This window comes from Triticum urartu, chromosome 5, assembly GCF_003073215.2.
Source record: "Triticum urartu cultivar G1812 chromosome 5, Tu2.1, whole genome shotgun sequence".
In the NCBI taxonomy this organism is placed as follows: Eukaryota; Viridiplantae; Streptophyta; class Magnoliopsida; order Poales; family Poaceae; genus Triticum; species Triticum urartu.
In genome coordinates, this window is record NC_053026.1 from 33,765,953 (window position 1) to 33,792,839 (window position 26,887).

A 26,887-nucleotide genomic window follows, 5' to 3' on the forward strand; every position below is an offset into this window, starting at 1 on the left:
CACCTAGGAGGTGCCTTCCCCTTCTAGGACTCTTCCTTTAGGGTTTCCCCCACACTAGGCGCATGGGCCATAGGGGAAAGTGGCGCCCCAGCCCACTTTGGGCTGGATCCCTTCCCACTTCAGCCCATGGGACCCTCCGGGATAGGTGGCCCCACCCGGTGGGCCCCCGGGACCCTTCCGGTGGTCCCGGTACAATACCGATGACCCCGAAACTAGTCCCGATGGCCGAAATAGGACTTCCTATATATAAATCTTTACCTCTGGACCATTCCGGAACTCCTCGTGACGTCCGGGATCTCATCCGGGACTCCGAACAACATTCGGTAACCACATGCAAACTTCCTTTATAACCCTAGCGTCATCGAACCTTAAGTGTGTAGACCCTACGGGTTCGGGAAGCATGCAGACATGACCGAGACGTTCTCCGGTCAATAACCAACAGCGGGATCTGGATACCCATGTTGGCTCCCACATGCTCCACGATGATCTCATCGGATGAACCACGATGTCGAGGACTTAATCAATCCCGTATGCAATTCCCTTTGTCTATCGGTACGATACTTGCCCGAGATTCGATCGTCGGTATCCCGATACCTTGTTCAATCTCGTTACCGGCAAGTCTCTTTACTCGTTCTGTAACACATCATCCCGTGATCAACTCCTTGATCACATTGTGCACATTATGATGATGTCCTACCGACTGGGCCCAGAGATACCTCTCCGTTTACACGGAGTGACAAATCCCAGTCTCGATTCGTGCCAACCCAACAGACACTTTCGGAGATACCTGTAGTGTACCTTTATAGCCACCCAGTTACGTTGTGACGTTTGGCACACCCAAAGTATTCCTACGGTATCCGGGAGTTGCACAATCTCATTGTCTAAGGAAATGATACTTGACATTGGAAAAGCTTTAGCAAACGAACTACACGATCTTTGTGCTAGGCTTAGGATTGGGTCTTGTCCATCACATCATTCTCCTAATGATGTGATCCCGTTATCAACGACATCCAATGTCCGTGGTTAGGAAACCGTAACCATCTATTGATCAACGAGCTAGTCAACTACAGGCTTACTAGGGACATGGTGTTGTCTATGTATCCACACATGTATCTGAGTTTCCTATCAATACAATTATAGCATGGATAATAAACGATTATCATGAACAAGGAAATATAATAATAACTTATTTATTATTGCCTCTAGGGCATATTTCCAACAAGTACAGCCCTAAGTCGGTCGCATTTTTTTTAAATTTGGACGTGCAGAAAAAGAAAGAAAAGAAATACTAAACGGACTCCAAAAATCCGAAATAAATTTTCCCCGTCCTTTAAAAATAAGTCGGACAAAATGAACATTTATTTGGGCCTAAGATGCAATATTGAGAAACACATATTTTTCCTAACTCAAATAAAATAGCAATAAAACTCCGAATAAAAATATTATTTAATTTTAATATTAAATCTCTGATATTTCTTTATTTTGAGGAAGTCATTTTATCCTCTCTCTTTTATTTTTAATAAAAAAATATTTCAGAGAAATAGAATTAAAATCAAATGATCTCCTTCTCATAATTTGAGAAAAATCCCTAATATGAAAATAACGAAATTCCCAACTCTCTCCGTGGGTCCTTGAGTTGCTTAGAATTTCTAGGATCATCCAAAATGCAATAAAATATGATATGCAATGATGATCTAATGTATAACATTACTAATTGAAAATTTGAGATGTTACAGATTCTGTTTAGATGTGGTTTTATGTTTTAAATTAGTGATTGTGTCAAGTAGAACCTTTGGGAAGACTTGGGTGAAGTCTTTGTGATCTTGCTGTAAAAAACAGAAATTTTAGTGCTCACGAGATTAGCTGCCATTCTTTACTGGAGAGAGATTTTAGGTTGATTCTTTTTGCAGATGATTAATAGATAAATTCCTCACGTCCACCAATTTATATCAGAATTTTTGGAGTTATTGAAGTATGCGTTTTGATACAGATTACTACAGACTATTCTGTTTTTGACAGATTCTGTTTTTCGTGTGTTGTTTGTTTATTTTGATGAATTTGTGTCACACCCTAGCTAGTCCATGCATTAGAGTGTGCATCATGTTTACTTTCATCAGAAACTTGAAATGGGGAAGGCAGAACCCCCAGCACCCCCACCTTAAATCAACTAGGGTTTACTAAAAATAATTTCAATGAACCTGAAATGCCCTTCTAAAATGTTCACCCTCTTTACCTTGGGCTAGAACCTCTGGGAAAATAGGTGCACATTTTTCTAGGTCAACAGAAGGTCACTGATTTAAATCATAAATATTTGAATTTGGGCATTTAAATGCTATAAAATAATTCAAATGCTCAAATAATTCTGGAAATAAATGTTTGCTGTTAGGAATAATCCCAACAGGGCCCAGAAATATTTTCAGGATTTTAGAAAGTGCCTAGGTATTTTAAATAAAGCCCTAAAGCTACAGAAAAATAGAACAGGAAGCAAAAATCAAAAAAAAGGAGAAGAAGCTCACCTGGCGCCACCCACCAGGCCCACCTGCCGGCCCAGCCCAGCCACCGCGCCAGCGAGCAGCTTGGCTTGGCCAGGCAGGCAGGCAGGTGCTCGACGGCGGCACCAGCACACGCCACGCAGCTGGCTGCCGTCCTGCTTCCTCCCCTCGCCGCCCTGCTGGCCTGGTCAGGCTCCACGTCGCCGCCTCGACCCCCTGGACACGCTCACTCGCCCCCTGCCTCTCTCTTTCGCTCCCCTCCGCCATGGCCGACGCTGCTGAGCTCGCGCCACCGTGAAACCCCTGTCCACCGACGTCCCCGTGATGCACCACCGTGTCCATCCTCTCCGCCGTCGTCGACTCCTTTGAGCAGCCAAGCCCCGAGCGCTCACACGCTCTGCAACGTCTTCTTCGACCTCGTCTTCACCGAGCCTCGCCGGAGATCCCCTTCGACGTCGCCGCCGCATCGACTCATCCCCGACCGCGCCGTCTACTTCTTTGTGATCGCCGTGAGCTGCTGCACCTCCCCAACCTCTCCGTTCCTCTTCTCGTGCACCACAACGAGCACACGAAGCTCACCCGCACATGCCACCGTGGAGCTCATCGCCGACGTGTCTCCAGCACAATACCGGCCACGCCACCTAGTCTAACCACTCCACCGCATCCCTAGGGGCACAACGCACCTCACCACACGCCCTGCCGTGCCCCGTAGCCTCGGGCCCGTTTTTACCCGACTCCGGCGACCGCAAGGCTCATCGCCGGCGACGTTTCCGGCCACCCCGAGCCCAACCACCACCACGAAACACCGCGGTTTGTCCCCAGCTACCCGTAGCTGCTCTCCGCGCACCAAATGGTACCCTGTGGGCATTTTCCGCAGCGCGCCACCGCGTCTGGCCTCGCCGGCAGGCTTTGACCCACTGACCGGCGAGGTTGACCTGCTGACGTGGGTTGACTTTCCCCCCTCTCTCTCACCGCATGCAGGCCCCGCCTGGCTAATTACCCTGTTAGTGCTAACTAAATAGGTTAGTTTAATTAGTATAGTCACTGACTAGTGGGCCCCGCCAGTTAATTAGGCTAAGTAAGCGTGGTTAGTGCACAGAGACACTGACCAGGTGGCCCCACCAGTCAGGTTTGACCTGGCTGGCACCTTTGACCTGCTGACGTCACCCTGACGCATTGCTGACGCAGTAATTGATTTTCTGGCTTTATTCTTATTTAGGAAATTCCAGAAAATAGTTCAAACTTCAAAAATTCATAGAAATTCAACCATAACTCCAAATGAGATAAATTTTATATGAAAAATTATCAGAAAAATTCAATCTATCCATCTGTAATGGTTTCATGCATGACAAAACAAGTTTACCTTGCTTTTTAAGCAGAATAAGGAAATGCCCTATAAATGCCATATTTAATGAGCTAATATTTGAATCTTGGATTCAAATGTGTTCATCCCTTTCTATTTTAGCTTGCATTAGGCCAAAACACATTCATATTGCCATGTCATAGCATGCATCATATTGTTGCATATCGTCATGTGTTGATTGTGCCCGGTTGTGTTCTTCGTGGTAGGTTCTGCCTCCGAGGATATTCACGAGTATCCAACTGAAGGGCAGTATCCCGTTACCACTCCATCAGGAAAGCAACCATTGATCATTCCAATACAACCCATGTTCTCGCTCCTGCTCTTGTTTACTGCATTAAGACAACACGATTCAAACTGCTGTGTGCTACGGTAGTTGAACCCTTATCCTCTGCATGACCTGTCATTGCCACAGTAACTAGTTGAAACCCACTAGCATGTGTAGGACTTGATTGAGCCATGTTTTGTGATTCCTACCTTGCTATGCCTGCTATGCTTAGAGTTGTGTCAGGTCTGGTTCATCTGGGTGATGGGCTAGAGTGAAATGCTTATGTCGGTAATATGTGGGATGTGTTGAACATGTTTTGGTAAAGGTATCGATGAGAGGCCATGTAGGAGTACATGGTGGGTTGTTTCATTGAGGCCGTCCCTAAGAACTGAGATCTGTATGCGTGATTTAAGATTCAGCTACTACCACACATTGGGCCCCGAAATATGACCCCGCTCGACTTACTGACCCCTCTCGCCTCGGTCCAGGAGTTGCAACTAGTTTCTGGTATTTGTAGGTTATGTGTTGGTGGCCGTGCGTAGCGCTGACCCTAGGGGTGGGCTATGTTGCGGTAGATACACCGTGGCACGGTGTACCGAGTCACCCGTTTGGTGTCTCGGGAACCCTGTTCACATCGTTTGGGGCCGTTGAGGACACCCCGGCCGGATTTCCTTGCGGATGGAACCTGAATAGGCGATAAACCTGGACTAGAGACTTGTGAGGTTAGTCAGGTCGTGGTCTACACCCACGTCGGTTTCGCTTGAAGTCTGCCGAGCACATATCGTGTGCAGACGCTAAGTGGTGGAAACATGTGCGACGAAGTACACCCCTGCAGGGTATAAAACTATTCGAATAGCCTCTTCCGCGACAAAGGACTACTTGGTTGCCTATACAGTTCATAGACAAGTTAATGGATACTACTAAAAGACTCAAGATAAGTGTGAGTACCGAGGATGGCCCTCTCGCAGGATGACGAGGGAGGATCCCCGGTGGAGTATTGTGTTGGTGAGTAGTGGACTCGTGTGCGAAAACTATTTTACTAGAGAGGTTCCGTAGGATAGCTTAGCCAAGGGTCAAAGCTGGCTTGCTGCATAACCCCACCACCTTCTTGAGAATAAGCATGTATAGTAGGTTCTGATGTAAGACTTGCTGAGTACCTTTGTACTCATGTTTGTTTATTTATTGTTTTCAGACGACAACACTACCCCCCCATGGGTTTTATGTAGACCTTGATGTCGACGAGTGACTAGCCACCCAGGTGGTGATCCCGGCCATGGAGGGCCCTATGTAGATAGACCGGCTTTGAGAAGCCTTCTTTCTTTTTAGAGTCTGTACTCAGACTAGTTGCTTCCGCACGTGCTTGTATGATTGTATGACTTGAGTGTCGGGTCATGTGACCCCTATCTGTATGAACATGTTATGTATGGATCTCTGGAGCCTTTAAATAAAGTACTTGAGTTGTAGAGTTTTGTTGTGATGCCATGTTGTATGTACTCATATCGGGCAAATTGTGTGTATGATTGAAATGCTTGGTATGAGTGGGATCCGACAACCTAGTTGTTTATCCTTCGCAGCCTTTCTTATGGGGAAATGTAGTCTAGTGTTCCTCGAGCCATAGTAGTCCGCTACAGCCCGGTTCATCGGAGTCCTGCTAGCCCAGCACTACTGTTCAGGACACTTGACTGGCCGGCATGTGTTTCACTTCGTCCCTATGTCTGTCCCTTCGGGGAAATGTCACGCGGTGGTTTTCGGAGTCCTGCCTAGCCTGCTATAGCCCGGGATCCCCGGAGTCCTGTTAGCCCAGTGCTACAGACCGGAATCACTCATTGATGACCGACATGTTTGATGTGATTCATGTATGCCTGTCTCCATAGGTCTGTGCCGCTTTGGGTTCACGACTAGCCATGTCGGCCCGGGTTCTCGGTCATATGGATGCTAGCGACATTGTCATATACGTGAGCCAAAAGGCGCAAACGGTCCCGGGCCATGGTAAGGCGACACCCGTGGGATACCGTGCGTGAGGCCGCAAAGTGATATGAGGTGTTAGCGGCTAGATCGATGTGGCTTGGAATCGGGGTCCTGACAATCTGTGGCTAGTATCAGGGGGTATGAACCATAGAGAAGTTGGAATACGGAGGTTTAACACCATATAAATAAAGAATGAGTTCATTACAGTACCTTATTTTGGTGGTTTGTTTTATTTCGCTAACGGAGCTCATGAGATTTTCTGTTGAGTTTTGTGTTGTGAAGTTTTCAAGTTTTGGGTAAAGATTTGATGGATTGTGGAATAAGGAGTGGCAAGAGCCTAAGCTTGGGGATGCCCAAGGCACCCCAAGGTAAAATTCAAGGACAACCAAAAGCCTAAGCTTGGGGATGCCCCGGAAGGCATCCCCTCTTTCTTCTTCGTCTATCGGTAACTTTACTTGAGGCTATATTTTTATTCACCACATGATATGTGTTTTGCTTGGAGCATCTTGTATGATTTGAGTCTTTGCTTTTTAGTTTACCACAATCATCCTTTCTGTACACACCTTTTGGAGAGACACACATGAATCAGAATTTATTAGAATACTCTATGTGCTTCACTTATATCTTTTGAGCTAAATTATTTTGCTCTAGTGCTTCGCTTATATCTATTTAGAGCACGGTGGTGGTTTTATTTTATAGAAATAATTGATCTCTCATGCTTCATTTATATTATTTTGAGAGTCTTATAGAACAGCATGGTAGTTTGCTTTGGCTATAAAATTAGTCCTAATATGATGAACATCCAAGATAGGTATAATAAAAAGTATCATATAAAGTGCATCGAATACTATGAGAAGTTTGATACTTGATAATTGTTTTGAGATATGAAGATGGTGATATTAGAGTCATGCTAGTTGAGTAGTTGTGAATTTGAGAAATACTTGTTCTAAAGTTTGTGATTCTCGTAGCATGCATGTATGGTGAACCATTATGTGATGAAGTCGGAGCAAGATTTATTTATTGATTGTCTTCCTTATGAGTGGCGGTCGGGGACGAGCGATGGTCTTTTCCTACCAATCTATCCCCCTAGGAGCATGCGCGTAGTACTTCGTTTCGATAACTAATAGATTTTTGCAATAAGTATGTGAGTTCTTTATGACTAATGATGAGTCCATGGATTATACGCACTCTCACCCTTCCACCATTGCCAGCCTCTCTAATCACTACAAAAAAAGACACATCCGTGACATTGTGGGCCGAACGAAAAAAAAATTTAGTCATACATATGACACTTCTATGACGATAATTGTGACAAAACCCGGTATCATCATAGATGTGGTGGCCTCCTACTTCTATGACAAAAAATCATGATAGAAAATGGGCTTTTCGTCCTGGGCGGGCCGGAGACGCAGCTGCATGACATTCTTTGGGCCGTCCATGACGGAAAAAACCATGGTAGAAGCGAGGGGGAGGAAAATTTCGGGGAGTTCCCGGTTACGGTGGGAGGTCAGGGGCCGAGCGATGCGCGTTTCTCTCGTACATGTACGCGCGTGTGTGCGAGGCGTTGGCTCTAACTGAACCCGAGCGAGGCGTTGGGCTCTAACTGAACCCGAGCGATTGATCGATGGCTGTTAACTGAACCCGATCGAGCGATTCCTTGGCTACTGCTGCTTACTGAAGCCGATCGATGCTGCCTCTGGATGAACAGTGAGCGTTGCAGGGGGGGTTGGATGAACAGGACCCCGTGGTGTGGTGGAGGGCTGAATGAACAGTAGACGGTGGAGGGATGCCTGTGGAGGGGTGGATGAACAGGACCCCGTGGTATGGAGGGCAGGATGAACAGTAGACGGTGGAGGGGTGCCCGTGGAGGGGTGGTTGAACAGGACCCCATGGTGTGGAGGGCTGGATGAACAATAGACGGTGGAGGGGTGGTTGAACAGTAGCCGGTGGAGTAGCGCACGGTGGAGGCTGGATGAACAGGAGCCCGTGGAGGCTGGAGGAGGTCGACGGTGGATGAACAGTAGCTCGTGGAGGCTAGAGGGGGTTGACGGTGGAGATGAACATTATCATATGGAGTCCCGTTTTGCGGTAAGCCACACCCCTCCCGATGAACAGGACCCCCGTTTCGACCGTTGCGCTCCAACACAAGTCCGTTTCCTCTGTTTTGCGGTACGCCACACCCCTCCCGATCAACAGGACCCCCGTTTCGACCGTAGGAGGTCCGTTTCCTCCGTTTTGCGGTACGCCACACCCCTCCCGATCAACAGGACCCCCGTTTCGACCATAGGAGGTCCGTTTCCTCCGTTGTGCGGTACGCCAGACCCCTCCCGATGAACAGGATCCCGTTTCGAACGTGGCCGATCGAACAAAAGGCTGTTTCCTTCGTTGTGCAGTACGCCAGGCCTCGTTTCCATCGCCTCTTTCGTCCAAGCCCTCCCCATGAACACGACCACGCATTCCATTCCGACCCAGCCGCGTTGCCTCCCAATGAACACGATGCATTTCGTTGCCTCCCCATGAACACGACGACGACACTGTTTCTCCGTTCCGACCCAGCCATGTACACGAGCCCTCACCGTACGTATGCGCGAGTAGGCGTTCGAGACCCCGCTCGTATGTACACATACGTGGCCGTATTTTCTTTCTTGCACCCTGGCCGCTATACGTACGTGTACGTGCTACGTGCGCGCCTCTACTACGACACGTGCGCGCCTCTACTACGGCACGTGCGCGTCTCTACATCGACCAATATGTACGTACACGTTCGCGACCAGAATGACAACACTATGTATGCTTCGACCAGGTGGGTCCCGACTGTCAGGCACTTCCTTGCCTGCGAAGATGTAGCTGGTGGGTCCCAGCAGTCAGGGGGCGAATCGTTTTTTTTTGCCCGGACGCACTTCCTTGCGTGCGAGGATGTAGCTGGTGGTCCCAGCAGTCGAGGGGCCGGTGGGTCCCAGTAGTCAAGGGGGCGAAACGTTTTGGTTTTCTTTTTTTTTTGCCTGGACGCACTTCCTTGCGTGCGAAGATGTAGCTAGTGGGTCCCAGCAGTAAGGGGGGCGAATCATTTTTTTTTTGCCCGGACGCACTTCCTTGCGTGCGAAGGTGTAGCTGGTGGGTCCCAGCAGTCAGGGGGGAACATTTTTTTCGCGAAATACTGTGGCCCGTCCGGTGGGTCCCTGCTGTCAGGTGGAGGAATCATTATTTTCCGCGTAATAAGGAGGCACTTCCTTGCTGCCGCCGTGGACCCAGCTGTCAGCCTCTCCACGTACAGTCCACGTCCGATGGAAGTCGTTCCTTGACCACGTTGACCACGCCGCGCCGAGAGCACCAGGGCGGTGGACGACGACGAGGCCTAGGAAGGGGACGACGGGGAGCCGGGGAAGAGCGGCAGTGGAAGCCCGCGCGCGTGCTGAGAGGAGTACGAGGGTTCACTGGTTCGGCTGCGGTGTGAGGCTGTCGTCGCCGTAGGGCCTGGCCAGCGGTGGGAATAGTAGGGGGCGGTGAGGCCTCCGCGGCAGCACAGCCGACCACGGGAGGCAGGAGCATGCGGCACGACCGGCGCTGCTTTGGGCGGCTGGAGCAAGAAGACCAGAGGTTGAAGAAGCACTACGGCCGTTGGATGGACATCGTACGGTCACTGGAGCTAGAATCGTTCATATTGACTAAGTTGACAAAGCCCTTCGTCCCTGTCAACTTAGTAGGCCCACAAGTCAGCCTCCCACCAATGTGGGCCCCAGCTAGCCGGGGGAGTATTCATTTTTTTGTGCATAATAAGGAGGCACTTCTGGTGGGTCCGAGCTGATAGCGGGGGAACGTTTTTTTCGCGAAATACGCTGGCCCATCCGGTGGGTCCCAGCAGTTAGGGGGAAACGAATTTTTTCGCAAAATACTGGTGGCTCGTCCGGTGGGTCCCCGCTGTCAGGTGGAGGAATAATTATTTTCCGCGTAATAAGGAGGCACTGCGGCTCCCGTGGACCCAGTTGTCAGCCTCTCGATGTACAGTACTCTTCTGATGGAAGTCGGTCGTTGACCACTTTGACCATGCCTCGTCGAGAGTACCACAGCGGTGGACGACGGCAAGGCATAGGAAGGGGACAACACGGATCCGGGGAAGACGCGGCAGTGGATGCCCACACGGAGAGGAGTACGAGCGTTCACCGGTTCGGCTGCGTTGTGAGGCTGCCGTCGCCGCAGAATAACAGGGGGTGTGGGAGAGTAGAGGGATGCCCTCGCCAGCGGTGGGAGTAGTAGGGGGCGCTGAGGCCTGCGCGGCAGCACAACCGGCCACGGGAGGCAGGAGTAGGCGGTCCCACCGGCGCTGCTTTGGTGGCTGGAGCAAGAAGATCAGAGATTGAAGAAACACGACGGCCGTTGGATTGACATCCAACGGTTATGTCTGTTAGAATCGTTTGTTGACGTATATAATAACTAAAAAATGCTTGCATACGCGTCAACTAAACAAGCCCACAAGTCAGACCACTCCCTCTTTTTTTTAATAATTTATATATAGCTCATGGAAAGTTCTTATGCAATTTATTGCAGTCATTTTTTTTGTTTGGCCAGGGCCAATTTCGCATATTTTTGTGGGTTCCAAACTATTTTTAATACCGAAATGTCCAGCCAGATTTAAAGTACTTTGAAGATATATTTAAATTAGGTTAATGCCCAGTGAAATAGGAATCTGAAAATGTGATAAAATTCAGAATTTATAAAGTAGTTGCCAATTTGTCATTTGTTTTTATATTTACAACCCATTTCATATTACTTTCAAGATTTGCAGGCGTCTTCAAAGAGTTGCAGCCCATCAGGGCGTAGAAAAATAAGTAGGCCTAGATTGGGTATTCTTCAGAAAAAATAAACTGGGCTCATTTTCACAAAGAAAAAATAGCTGGGCTGGTCACATGGTGAAGATAATATATAAGCCTCGGCTAGACGGGCCATAGCCCAGTTCAAACCCTGCTCCGTCTCGACAATACCAAACAAAAAAATACTGCTCGAGTAGCTACATCCGAGGTGTCATCCGATCGTGGGTCCCAGATGAAGCATTTTATTTTTCCATACGCTGATGTGGTGGGCCCCTAATGTCATCCTCTCCACGTACTTCTGCCTATTCCTGTTGTTTGTTGACCATGCAGACAACGTGAGAGGGCGGCGCCGCGGCGAGCGCACCAAAGTGCATGGAGGACGTCGACTTTAACGATTTAGGAGACGGTGGGGCGGCGATGCGTGCGCTGAGGCGCAGCCAGCCGTCGGAGGCGGAAGCAGGCGGCCCCGCTGGCGCTGGTTTGGTTTTGGCGGCTGGATGAAGACAGGACTGAAGAAACAAGACAGACTATAAAAGCAGTAGGAGTACTTAACAACCTTAACTAAAACCAGCAAGGGCACTCAACAACCAAAGCTGAAAGCAGTATGTGTACTTATACAGGTTCAACCGTACAAAGCACGCCTCGAACAGTGCTACTTTGCCTACAGTTAACCAAGGGTGAGGCCGCCAAGCCCCAGGACAAGGCCTAGGCGCTACCCCGCGCATCCACAACCTTCTGAAAGCGGCTTCATCTCGCAACATGGTCAATAAACAGGATATTCTCTTTAGAGCCATGGAAAAGCATGAACATAATCTTCTGTCCTATTCTCCAAGATGGACGGGCCTTCATTATTTGAGACCACCCATGAATAAGTATCTTTTCACCTCCAAGGGGAATTGAGTAGGTCGACATAAACATCATGTTGTGACCAAGCGCAAGTCTGACCCGACCATGGTCAGGCATTTGTATAGGAACAATAGAACTCGGCAGTTCCTGTTTCAAGAAGATCACAGCTGTAAAACAGTGTATAAGCAATAGTTTATGAACAACATATATAACAGAAAACAACTCATACCATAAGTTTCTCGACACAGTTGGGCCTGTTCAACGATTGCAGCAGTGGCACACATATCCCATGTGGCCTTCCACCATTGAAACGCCCACAAGGACCTCAAGACGATCAATAAAGTGTAGGAACTTGTGGATGTCGATCCAGGTCAACTTCAGTGCCATTAGTAACAGCCGATTTATTACACAGTAACAAACGAGCAGACTACTTAACTCTGAAAAAACCTACACGTGCCACCAATTATAAGAAAAAATACAAGCAAGAACCAGATACAAAAATAACATGGATGAACAATTGGAACGACGTCGGGGTGGAAGATCGCAGTGAAGATGAGACCAGGTTCTGCTATTTCCATCAACATTCGTGTGCCAACTTTCAGTCCGTAACACTTGAGAAAGTTTATCCATGTCCGGCCATAAAAAAAGCAGCAACTTCTTGGTTCATGAACCCAACTCGGAACTTATATCTATGGCTTGTCTTCACTATGACCATTAAACTAGTGTATTCAGTTATGGCAAGGCCGAGCATCTTGAGTACATCTGTTCTGGCAGAGCAAATAATACACTGCAGGAAAAATAATATGAGAACAAAGCATGTTCAAAAAAACCCCACCCTCCCGGATAGAAAAGAGGATTCTAGGAACATACTGTGCGCGTTTCAAAATGATGTGTTAGGATGAGAAGGAACAAGTGTGGTGTCTCGCCGAGGGCACAGAAACCTGTAGGGTACTCGTACTTTGGGCACTGCAAATGAAACACACTACATTCAGTAGGAAGAAAAATGCATCAACGGCGGCGGCTGCCATCCTAGGATTACCTGCGACCAAGGGACTTGGGTTTATCGGGGATGGATGAAGAATTCGTACCTGGTTCTCCATGACAAAACCCTATGCAATCGCCGAGAGGGGGTCGTCTCTGAACAAGCAGACGAGGGAGAAGGGGATTCAGGCCCAGTGAAATATTGTCGCTTCGTCCGTCCAGCTTACTGCTAAAGCTGGAAAGGGGGGTGTTGTGATTTGACGGCTCATTAGGCATTACTGCGGTGCTACGACCGGGGTGTGTCTACCGTGAGGTTGCGCACTCTAATTTGTGCATATGGCACGTGGACACCGTTGCCGGTTGCCCCACATATCAGCGAAAGGAAGTAGAAAGACAGGAGTACTAGTTACACATAAATATATATTTTGACAGAGAGATACTCCCTCTGTAAAGAAATATACAAATCTTTTATGGGGGTTCAGCTTTTTCTTTATGGGGGTTCAGCTAAGAATATCGATACCTACTAATAAAAGAAATAGGTATTCTTGGTCCGTCATGCTATTTTTCTGAAAATGCCCTCAAACTTTTGGTAATAAACCTGCAGTACATATTAATTGATTTTTTAAAAATTCATAACTTTTTAACCCTAACCCCAAATTTAACATGTTATATATGAAATTTGATTAGAAAAAAATATAGAATCTGAATATGATATTATTTTTAACTGTTAACCATTTAAAAATGATATTTGTGATGAAACCTTAATCAATAGCATATAATTCGTCTTTACTTCGTTACCGATGCCGTTCTGAATTGAAAATGAACACTTCAGCAAAACTAGGATGGTGAAAAAATGATATCTAAAAACTTCACAAAAGTAAATAGATTAGTCATCCTATGCTGAAAGGGAGACTTCTTAAGACTGACAACATTCAAACATGTTGTGATGGTGTGAAAACTGAGGCCAGTATCGACGAGAATGGAAAAAAGGAAAAATAGAAACACGGATGGGATGCCATGTGTTGAAAGAAAGGACATAGACCTACTGAAGTTTGGACTCATGGTTATTAGATTAGGAAGTGCTTTTTTCACCCGTTGCAACACACGGGCTCATTTGCTAGTAATACTTAGATAGGCTCACGGTTCTGGAGTTTGGGCCGCAGGCCGACCCTGCATGTTTGGGGGCCCATGTGTTCTACCTCAGCGCTTTTCATATTGCGAGCGATCGGTATGGCGCTAGTTTTAGATGCTGTCGCAAGGCAAATACACAAAATTGAATAAAGCACGGCAGCTGTTGGAATGAAATCGAACGACAGTTCCTAACCAGCAATCAGAGTTGCAATTCTATCAACGATATACCATGTGATAAATAATACTGTCGTACTACTTATACAAACAGGACACTTGTTTCACCATGCCAGATTATTACATCAAAATCTCTCGGAGGATAGATCAGTTCGGCAGTTGCGTGCTGCTAATTTCAAAGTTGATTTGGACCAGCTCTCCTTGCCGAGAAAGTTCGATTTTGACATCATCCCCTACCGCAAGATATAATTTAGATTTGAACCTTGACCATACTTTAGCATCAATCATCATGTGACCATCCTTTGTACCTACGGTATATTGAGCAGGTTCATTCACACCAAGGCTGCGCATGGTAAGAGAAACTTGGCCACGGTCGCCCGAATTGTTGAACGACTCCCTCATTCCTCTAGGAATTCTCTATTTGCAAACAAGAAGACATACCCAAACAGATAGATCAACACAGTGAATCATGTGAAACAACATGGTAAGAAAAAAGAATGAAGCACTTGGGCGGCCAATGCTTACCAAGAAGGTGGACATGTCTGTTTTTGTAAGGACTTTGGTAAATGAAGTGCGAACTGCAGCCCAGTCTGTTGCCGGTGCAACTGCAACGGGCCGGAGCAGATGCAAGTGCAAGTGTTGGTGCAGGTGCCGAAGCGCGCTGCTGCGGAGATGGTGCTCCTTGTAGAGCTGGTGCCGGTGGGAGCAGGTGCCGGTGTCGATGCCCGATCCTCCGGTAGATCAGACTGATCCGCTGACGCGGTCGGTGCCCAATCCTCAGCTGGATCAGACTGAGCTGCTGCCGCTATCAGTCCTAGAGCAACTGCTGGTGCTTGATCTGTGCGAGACACCGGCGATCGTGTCTGGTCTGCTATGATCAGCTTTCTAACTTGACTAGGATCCATGACCGTGATCCAGTTTTTTTCTTCATTTCTTTTAAACGCGAGAAGGACTAATTGTGGCGTTTTTGTTAAACCAAACAGCAGTTCATCATAGGGATTCAGCTTGTACTCGGACAATAGACTGATCCAATTTTTTCCAGTAATATAAGTGATGGATAGTGCCTTCGTTACTGACACGACATAAGAAGTGAAACCTGCAAAAATAGCCATCGTAGAGCAAACCAAACGGTTTATTCTGTGATGAATGTCACATGGCAAAACCTGCATCATAAAATTGCAGGAAAAGAAAGAAAACATGACATTAAATCAATAAGATTTAGACAGTAAATCAATAAGATTTACTTGATGTGACACGAGTGAATACTTACCGGGAAATCACTATGTTGAAGTACTAAATAGAAGATTGATCGTCCGACTACGCGTGGCATGTAGGGGCCCTGCCTACTCCGACAAGCAGGACAGTCCAAACGTCGTGACAAATCATATGGACTGAACATCCATGGGACTAGAAATCCTGGTGGGTGCGATAAACCCTGCAATGCATACAGATATTGGAGGGTAACCATAATTGATAAACCGTCCTCACAAAAAATATGATTGGATACTTCAAAATATACAGACTAAATTGAGTGGACGGACATTAACATAGACCATTCTCAGGACTGACCACACACCAAAAGCGGTAGTACTAATAAACAATACAGGGTTCACAAACACAAATCAAGTACTGAACAATAGTACTTACTACAGACAAGCAAAGTTGCACTAACTAAACTCTGTAGACTATTTCTTGCCATCGACCTACGGGATGAACCCCGCATAACTGACTAGGCCATGGACTTCGTGTGAGATGTCTACATGCACCATCACCATCTTGTCAACCTTGGATAACCTAACAGAGTGGTCTTTCCACTCATAAACATGATGATGAAGACAGGCCGCATCAGATTTGTTGGGAAGCTTTATAAGAACCACACCCTTCGTAATCGAAGGCACAGCTAGGAAATTGTTGTGGTCAAGTACAGCCTCAAGAACACGCCTGACAACAATGCTACAGGAAAACACTAGTTCAGGACACGTGGCGGCAAGAACACAACAGCTGGATAGTTCAGCAGTAGAACTCATCATCAGGTCTTCCAGTTCACACGGCATGACTTTGAGAACTTCATCTCCACGCGGACCTGGTTCTATTTAAACAGAAACCATATTTTATTACTACCTCCGTTCAGAAATATAAGATGATTTTCGATATTATACTCCATATATGAATGACTACATATACGCACAGAAATGAGTGAACAAAGACACTAGAACATGTCTTCAAAGGCATGAGAGCAGAGGGATTACATGCAATATCATAACACAAGTTACTGAGGCAAATATACCCTCTTAAAAGGTAGCATTGATGTTCATAAAGTACTCCCTCCGTCCCAAAATTCTTGTCTTAGATTTGTCTAGATACAGATGTATCAAGTCACATTTTAGTATTAGATACATCCGTATCTAGACAAATCTAAGACAAGAAATTTGGGACAGAGGGAGTAGTTGAAAGTAATCTATAAAATAGTGTCAACCTCTCGCATGTTTTGGTCAAAAGAGGAATTTAGAATCGTCATTTGGCACACAAAAATCACATGCAATATCACCCAGAAAAGTTGTACTACTAGTACTAGTACTGCGTGTTAGATGAAAAAACATGATCAAGATTGAGAAAAAGATCGTCAAGAAGAGATATTACCCGGACTTGCTTAATGAGGGATCCCGGAGAGGGGGGCTTGGACAGGGCGATGGCTTTGAGCTTGTCTGCGGTAGTCTCGGTGGGGTGCTTGCGCTTCTTCGTACCATGAGCCTCGATGGGTTTGGCCGGAGCCATAGACATCACTTTGGCCGGTGCTCCAGTGTCCATCAAGAAACTGTCAAATAGAAATAAAAGAAAAGAAACCATAATCACAAACCCAAAAGAAGAAAAGAGATGGAGTTATAGGATCAGTCTCAGGGTTGCAAGACTGGGCTTTGGCCAGAATCAACACCATTGATACGCTCACCTTTCCTTCTTTGGGAGAGAAGAACAATGGCAGAAGCAGGTCGGGGTTTTCTTGAAGAATTGAGGAACAAGATGAGGCAGAAGCGGGGTTGGGTAGAGAGGAAGCTGAGAGAGAAGAGTGAAATGATGGTCGCTTCATCCGTCCAACTTATTGCTGGAAAGGAGGGGGTTTTGTGAATTTACGGCTCATTGGGCATTACTGCGGCGCTTCGATCGGGGTAGTCTACCGTCACTCTACTATGGAGTAATTTAGTGCATGCTTGGTGGACCCTGATGCTGGCTGTCCCACACATCGGCGAAAGTGAGTAATTTAGTGCATGGCTGGAGGAGGATCCGCACGGTAGAGCGTGTCCACTGTTTTGGTTCATATGTCAGTACTACTAGGCATGTGTAGTGGTTCGTATGTCAGTACTACACAATCTTGTTGCTAGTGTAGTAAGATATGACGATAACAAATGATGTTGTGCGCATGTCAACTACTCCTATATGTAACAAATACACGAATAGGAAACAACTATATTGAGATGAGAATGCAACCAAACACACCCACACACTTTGTGCTACAGTGACTGATCTGCACCATTTGAGTTTGATCCAACGGTCATGTTGCGCCGAGACATGGACATGCCCATGCAGAGGGCGCCTAAACACCACCGAACTCCCTCTACTTCTCGAGGTGCACGACATTGGTGATGCAGGGTGCGACCGCCCGCAGAGCCCGCTCCCGGTCGACGGGAGCCAGCTCGTCAAAGACGGCGTCCAATGGCACGAATGGATTCCGGTGACGGAACCCTGAAAGGATTCGCCCGGCAACGGCGACGGCAGCACGCAACCCCTCCTTGTCCAGCTCAGCCCCCACCATCGCACGGAGACGGCTTAGCTCCTCGGAGATATAGGTGAAGAAGGAGACCAGGTCAGGAAGCCGTAGCTCGTTGAAGTCGACCGGGTGGTCGAACGGGTTTAGCCCGACGGCCGGCGTCGTCGCGCTGGCACGACGGTAGGCATCGCGCAGCCGCAACACGTGCGTGGCAACTTGGTTCACCAAGTGGCTGAGGCGATCATGTACCTCGTCATGATTGGCCCGCTCGCGCTCCAGCCGGCTCCCCTGACGGAGTATCGTATCTCCCACTTTCTGCAGCAACGCCGCCGACGCCTCGAGCATCTTTGTGGTGGACGCTTGCTGCTTTTGAAGCTCCGTGAACTCCCGCACATAACGGAGGAGCATGGCACTTCTCTCCTCCTTGAGCTCATGGAGCTCCACGTCCTTGGCCCTGAGCTCCGCATCCTTGGCATGGAGCTCCTGTGTCAGGAGCCTCACCTCGGACTGCGTGATCTGCTGCGCCGCCATGGCACCAGGTAGAAGCAATGGGGAGAGGAAGCAAAGGGGGCGAAACGGCTGAAAGGCAATGCAATCTACGGGAAGGCGGAGGGAGTGGGGAATCTTTTGGTTCTCACCACGGTAAAACACCAGTCGATGACTTCTCACATCCGTGAGCGGTGGGTTTTTATAGGCGGAGTCATCGTGACTAATTGCTGCCGTGCCTGCTCCCGTCAATCAAAAAATTAAAAATCCTGCCGCGCCTCCTCCCGTTAATCAAAAAAATAAAAATCCTTCCGCACCCAAACACTAGAGAAACGCCGCGGTGGATATTTATATTTACCTGCCGGCAAGTAGATAAAAAAAGGGGTGAAAAAACAAATGTGGCGGCGGCCTACCTAATCGGTCGAACTAGCCCAACTAGCTAGCAACCATGCTTCACTGATGTACTCGGCGGGAAAGGTGGTATTTCGTGATTTGACGACTCATTTACTTGCTTCGGCGCTATGACCAAGGAGGACCCAGAAAACGCGCGGTAGGGCGTCCCATGTCAGGAAGAATATATGCGCGCACCACCCGGGAGGACCCCGAAACCGCGCGGTAGGGTGTGCCATGTCTCGGCACGGAGGAAAAATGTGCGTGTAAAAATATACTGTATCAGACGTACTACCTATGGTTTAACCTCGGGACCCAGCCAGTCGGTCGAGAACACCCCACTAGCCACATAGCTTCATCATGCAAACGTGGCACGGAGGATAGATGTGGTTAGCTCCGTCTCGACCAGCCACAACGTCTCATGTTCTAGGCGATTCTTCTATTTTCCAAGCTTTTTCTTAGTTGTAATAACACCATGGCAAGCTAGCGCCGCTCTTCGTGTGTGCCCGTGCAAAGGTTAGACGATGGAGAGAAGAGAGATTGAGATCGCAGATCTGGGACCCACCAGTAAGTGAGACGACGGTCATGCACGTGTTGACGAGGCACTCCCTCTACTCTACTCAATGAAAGAAATGTATAAATTAAATCAAGTTATGGGACAAAGCCAACAACCGTTCGTTTTTTCAGGCTATCGACTTACGCTTTGTAGTCCAGGTTGCCAGTTCAAATCTCGTCTCTCAGATTTGTTAGTTTTAGGTCCAAATTTGATTAATGACAAGTGGGACCACCGTGTGTTGTTCCAATATTTCAGTGTAGGATGGCTTTTTTGAACAAACACTTTGCGCGGTTAGACAAGTAACGGCACGAGTTACACGTATTTTGCATGTTCACGAACAAAAATGACAGCGGCATAGAATATCACATCCACCCCGCAGCTTAGATACTATGGTGATACGAGTTTTTACACCGTTGGAAGTGAGATCCAATGGCTTGGGAGTAGTCTTTGTAATTATGCACAATTTCCAAACTCTCAAAGGTTTTTTTTTGCAAATAAAACATTCAGACCTCGTGTGTGCCGATGCATCTTCGATCCAATGGCTCCCCGGTGCTCATATTAGGTGCTCCCCATAGCTTAATTACCCGCTATGGTGATATGAGCATCTAGGTCGTATGATCAGTGATCAGATGGCACATGCGTAGTACTTGTACTTTCTGCGCATTTCCCAAACTCTATCAGCCGTATATTGCAAAAACATTCAAACCTCCTATTGTGCGCCGTTAGATCTCAGTGAACTCGTATCACCATAGAATCTACGGTGCGGGAGCACCTCATACTCTGCCGTGCGAGAAAACATCAGGTGCTATCGCAGCTTGGATGCTACAGTGATACGAGCTTGGAGGTCGTTTGATCTGAGATCCAATGGCATCTGAGCAGTCTTTGTGCTTGTAAGCAGTGGCCGAACTCTTTTGGGGCTTTTCTGCAAAAAACCATTCAAACCACCGAGGAGGTGTTGGGTCACAAATCCAACGCCTCCGAAGAGCTTGTATCACCAAAGCATCTAAGGTGTGGTAGCACATGATATTCTTACATACAGGAGAATATGATGTCCTCCTTCATCTTAGATGCTATGGTGATACGAGCTTCGAGGTCGTTGGATATGGGATCAAAGGGCATCTAAGTAGTTTTTGTACAAATTGTGTGCAATTCTCAAACTCATCAAGGTTTCCTGCAGAAATATTAAGACACATCATGTGAGCTGCTATATCTCAGATCTACAAGCTCCAAGCAACTCGTATCGGCATATAGCATCTAAGGTATGGGGGCACATGATATTCTCCCGGGGAGGAGGGGTGGGGGTGCACAACCAATCGGTGGCTGGGAGGGTGGGGACAAATATAATCTAAACAACCCTAAACAGAGCTCCACAATTTTATCTAAGGTCGAGGGGTTGACCCCCGACAATCATGGCTCCACCTAAACAGAACATTTGCATGTACTGTAGTAATAGACTTAATATTCATGTTCATATTAAATATTGAACTGAGGACCATGGATGTCTTACATTTTACTCCCTTCATTCCCAAACATTAGTCTTTTTAGAGGCTTCAAACGTACTGGCACATACGGATGTATATAGACATATTTTAGAGTCTAGATTCACTCATTTTCCTCCGTATGTAGTCACTTGTTGAACTCTCTAAAAGACTAATATTTATGAATAGAAGGAGTATTTTTGAATTCGTGTCATACATGCATGGTTTGGAAAAATAGATGCACTATACTTATTGGATTGTTGTTGTGTTTGTGCATGTGTGTCTCTCTCTCTGTGTGTGTGTGTGGTCATATGCTTGATACATACAAAGTTTTCTCACCTCCATGTTGTTCATCTTTTAAATTTGAATTTGCATTGGTAAACTTACTAGGGATACAATGAAATGTGAAATCCACGTTGAGATTACTATATCACAAACTCATTCTAATTCAACAACTCATCATAAATGAATTACCACGTTGATATTAGTATTTGCAAGGAAAATACGGGTATTGTAATACACATAGATTCGTTCGGCAATTTAAAAGGTTCCTTTCGTATTCTCGAATGGTAGGACCCAACGGCGTACCAGCCAGACCTTGGCTCGTGTTGATCCTAAAAAAGCGGGCTCGTGTCCTTCGGTGGCTTGCGTGGTACGCACATTAGGGCAAACCCATTACCCCAACCAGTCGAGCCTCAGCGTTTCAAGTCGAAATATCTGGCGGCCAGAATTCCAGCCCTAGGAAATTCCCCTCATGTCCCCGGTCCATAATGACTAGTACCGATGAACAACGGAGGGATGCTTTAGTAACTAGACAACGTTACCTACCGTGCCGAGCACGGTTCAATTCCCTCGGTTGCCGCTCGTCAAGGTCACCCGTCAACTGCATTGCCTAGTACTACTACTACTACTACTACTACTACTACACCAGGATGAGCATAGAATTGAGCCCGTTTGTTCGTGCCTAGTACTTGAGTTAATATATCAGGCAATGCACTGGTACGGAGGGATTATCCTTTTACTCTGCATATATAACTTGTCTGAAGTCTAACTAAGCAAAATGTTTGACCGAATACTTTCTTAAGAAATACAACAGGACAGATGTACGGTTTGAAAATTTATTGCATGATGTAGGTTATGATATTGTTTCGAATCCTGGATCTTAAATTTCAGAAAATCCAAAAGTGAGCATAAATTCTTGAAACTACGCATGGTCACGTGATATGGCACAAATATTACTTCGTAAGTTTTTTCTTCAACTTGAGGCAATCTGCTTATGACAAGTTGCACAAATGAAGAGCCAAGGTATTTTGGAAGAAAGACGTGTCACGTTAAGGCGAACGCTTTCACTATTGAAACTGTGGGCGTTTACGTGCTGCCACGAGTCAATCGGCAGGTGCCGTTCGAGCAAGCGTGTGAGTCGACGGGAGGCGTGCGAGCAGACCGCTGCACTGGCGGTCAGGGAGGCGTGTGAGCAGACCGCTGTGCAGGCTCACCGGGAGGCGAGCTCTTTGACCGGGATCCGCCGCCCGCCATCATCCCAACTGCTCCCACTTTTAATGTCGCCAGCGCCGCAGTTTAAAATCAACCCCGGACTACCCAGTACTCCCTCCTTTCCGGTTTATAGGGCTTATCTCTAAATATTAGTTTTTCCATTTTATAAGGCTCAATTTTGTTGTTTCCCATCACATGTTCAGATTCCAAGGTAAATTAAATCATTACATGCAAGTATTAAGAGAAAATTGACCAATGCATGTAATCATTGCATGCATGCATGCATTGCAATTAATGCATTGGTAAACATATTTTTTTGAGAAAAACAAGAGCATTAATTGGGTGCTTTTGCAAACTACAATAAGTATTCCACCACTCACCATCTACCTTGGATGGTGAGATTTTTGAATTGAGCCTTATAAACCGGAAAGGAGGGAGTATCGCTACAATCCTCTCTCTTCCTCTTCGATTCTCCTGTCGTCTACCTCCAACTAGCCTGACCTAAACGTACGCCATGCCGCATCACGATGGTCTGCCCTTAGTGTTCCAGTTTCCTGAGGAAGACACCCAGCTGGAGTCTCAAGAACATAAGGCGCCTTGGGACGAGCTTGAACTGGCCTTGCAGGAAGATGCCGCGCCTGTCCCCGCTCCCGTTCCGGCTCCCGTCGCCCCAACTGCACCAGCGCCAATCCCCATGGCATTGATGGGCTGGAAGCCGCACATTGTCGCCGAGCTTGATCCCACGAGGTTCCATGAGGTGCCCGCCTACTTTCACGCGCCCGTGCACCTGCCAGCGCATGCGCCTGCGCGTGCACTAATGCGCACGCCCGTGCCGGTGCCCGTGCACCTGCCAGCGCCTGCGCCTGCGCGTGCACTGACGCGCACGCCCGTGCTGGTGCCCGTGCACCTGCCAGCGCCTGCGCCTGCGCGTGCACTGACGTGCGCGCCCGTGCCGGTGCCCATGCACATGAATGTCTCCGCCTGTGACAGCCCTAGAAATCTTCTTGTAATTAGTGGCATTGCATCATGCATCAATTTCAATTTCTTTTAATTTTGAAATGGGGGCTGATAAACCCTAGCAACAAATGAAACTCAACTAGGGTCCAAATAAAAAAATCATTTCACTGAACCCAAAATGCCCCTCTAAAATGTTCATCATCTTTGGATTGGTCTTGAACCTCTGCCAAAAATATTGCACATTTTTCTAGGTCAATTGGGGGTCACTGAATTATATCTTATAGTATTTGCATTTGAGCATTTAAATCCTATAAAATATTTAAAATGCCCAAATAATCCCAAACCAAAATGTTCCATGTTTGAGATTTTCTAAACATAGGGCATGCACAGTTTGGTGATTTTTGAAAGTGCTTAGATATTTTTAGTAATGCCACAAACTTACAGAACAAAAGAAAAATAGAAATAAAACAACACAGAGAGAAAAACCAACCTGGCCACTTACCTGTGCGGCCCATGAGACGGCCCAGCCCACCAGGGGCTCCTCCCTGTCGTCTCCCCCCTTGCCAGGAGGACGAGCGCGTGGCCGACGCGCGCGAGCACGCGTCCGGCACCTCCTGCTTGCTCGCCGCTGCTGGAGGCTACCCCAAGCGCCACGACACCCCCTGGACCCCCCCTGCACTCCTCTCCTCTCTCCCTCGAGCGCCCTCCCTCCTCTGTCTCTCTCGCTCGCGTTCGTCCGAACGCGCCCGTCGCCACCAACGCCGTTCGCCGCAGCCACAACCACCGCCTCGCCTCCCCGACGCCTCCTAAAGCTCCGCCTCGACCTACTCTTCCTCCTCACCGCTCCAAGCGACGCCGGGAGCCCTGCAGTGACGCCATCGCCGTCGTCTTCACCGACGGGCACCGAAGATCGCTGGCCCCGATTCTCCGTCTCCAGCTCATCCCCAAGCCCACTGAGCTGCGCTTCGACCTCCCAGTGAGCTCCTCCGTCGTTTCCCCCTAACCTTGCGGCCTAGCGCTCGCTGTAGCACCACTTTCCATGACGCCCGAAGCACACCGCCGCACGAACTCGTCGCCGACGAGGCTCCGGTGGCCAATCGGCCCCGTACATATGCCCGTTGGCTTTGTGAGAGCCTGCAGAACGCGTAGGTGCTACCCGTTGATCCTTCCGTGCACGGTGTCGTCGTTTTCATCGGCGTCCGAACTCCAGCCACCGCCGCGAGCTCCATTCCGGCGAACTCTGGCCACCCCGCGCCCTTCCGTTGGTTCCCCTGGATGCGCGCGGACACGGGCTACCTCTTGTTGTCCTCGACGCGTCGTTCCGTCGCCTCTGGCGCAACTCCGGCGGACGCCGCCGCGGTTTGAGGTCGCCGCCGGCCAAAACTCCGGCGTGCTGACGGTCAACGTCATTAGCCGCTAACATCTCCACTAATTAACCCCCCTGGCCCACTTACACACGGGCCCCACCGGTTTAATTAGTCAGCTAATGAAATTAGTTAGAACTAATCTAACCCCGTGGGACCCACGCGTCAGCTTTGACCTTGCTGACGTGGCCTTTGACTGGCCCCACATGTCAGTGACTCTAACTAGCCCCGTGACACTGACCAGTGGACCCCACTGGTCAGGTTTGACCTGGACCATGCCTTTGACTTGCTGACGTCACGCTGACGCAAGACTGACGCAGTAACTCTTTTTCTGGATTTAATTTTATATAGAAAATTCCAGAAAATACCCCAAACTTCAAAAATTCATAGTAATTCAACCGTACTCCAAATGAAATAAATTATATATGAAAAATTATCAGAAAAATTCAAAGAATCTGTTTATGGCATTTTAATGCATGTTTGAACAACTTAACCTCACTGTTTAGTCCAAAAGATGATAATGCACTATTTGAATTCATAGTTTAAATTTGAATTTGAACCTAGTGTTCAAACCAACTCCATTTAACTTGTCGTTAGTTGCATTAGCTCAATCAACAGCATATTGCCATGTCATGATCATGTATCATATTGTTGCATTGCATTGATTGTATTCTTCCTTGTTTGTCGGTAAATGTCCCCTCTCCATAGATGATGTACCGACGCTGTGATCGGTGACACCGATGAAGAGTTATATTATCTTCAGAAGTGCCAGGCAAGCAAAACCCCCTTGTTCATCCTGATACAGTTCCCCCTCTCTGGCTCCTGCTATGTTTTACTGCATTAGGACAACACGTTTCAACTATTAGTTGCCGCGGTAGTTGAACCCCTTATCCTCTGCATGACCTGTCATTGCTACAGTAAATAGATGAAACCCACTAGCATGAGTAGGAGTTGTTTGAGCCCTGATGTGCCTAATCATTCATGCTTGTTTGTCATGCCTGCTACTGCTTAGAGTTGAGTCAGTTCCGATTCATCGGGGATGAAACAGAGATGTGTGAACATGTCCTACTGTGTGTGAGCTAAGTGTGTGAACACGATTTGGTAAAGGTAGCGGTGAGAGGCCATGTAGGAGTACATGGTGGGTTGTCTCATTGAAACCGTTCTTAGGAACTGAGTTCTGTGTTTGTGATCCATGAAACAGTTACTACCACGCATTGGGCCCGAAACCAATGGACCCTCTCGGCTTCTTGATCACCCTTGTCCTCTGTCTAGGAGTTGCAACTAGTTTCTGGTGTTTATAGGATATGTGTTGGCGGCCGTGCGTAGCGCTGACCCTAGGGGTGGGCTATGTTGCGGTAGATACACCGTGGCACGGTGTACTGGGCGCCCGTTTGGTGTCTCGGGAACCCTGTTCACATCGTTCGGGGCCATATGTGGAAACCTCGGCCGGACTCCCTGCGGATGGAACCTGGATAGGCGATAAACCTGGACTAGAGACTTAGGTGTTTAGGTAGGCCGTGGCCGACACCCTCGTTGGGCTTCCGCTTGAAGGTTGCCGAGTACATGTCGTGTAAACGACGGTAAGTGGTGAGAGCGTGTGTGAAGAAGTACTCCCCTGCAGGGTTAACATCATCTATTTGAATAGCCGCGTCCGCAGTAATGGACTTCTGGGTTACCTATAACAGTTCATAGACAAGAGGAAGTGGATACTCTAAAATGCGCAAGATAAGCGTGAGTGCTATGGATGGCCTTCTCGTAGGGAGACGAGAGCGGTTCCATAGTGGTGTATTGAATGGTGAATATGTGGACTCGTGTGCGCCACCTCAAAAGAGTTGCTTGCAGTCGTAGTTCAGATAGCCACCGAGTCAAAGCTGGCTTGCTGCAGTTAAACTCACGTTTAGATCTGATGTAGTTTAGATCTGATGTAAGTCTTGCTGAGTACCTTTGTACTCACGTTTGCTTAATTTATGTTTTGCAGAGAGATTTCAGTCTCGCTAGAAGTTCCGCATGGACTTCGATGTTTAGCTTGATACCTCAGCTACGATCTTGTGCCCCCGACAGGATCTGGTAGATAGTCAGGCTTCTTAGCCTTTTTCATTTGTAGATGTCTATTCTCAGACATGTTAAGCTTCCGCATGTGCTTTGACCTGTATGTTATGATTGTTGGGTCATGAGACCCATGTTTGTAATATCTCGCTCCTCGGAGCCTAATGAATAAATACTTGGGTTGTAGAGTTATGTTGTGATGCCATGTTGTATTTACACATATCGAGCATATTGTGTGTATGATTGAAATGCTTGGTATGTGTGGGATCCGACTATCTAGTTGTTTATCCTTGGCAGCCTATCATATGGGGAAATGTAGTCTAGT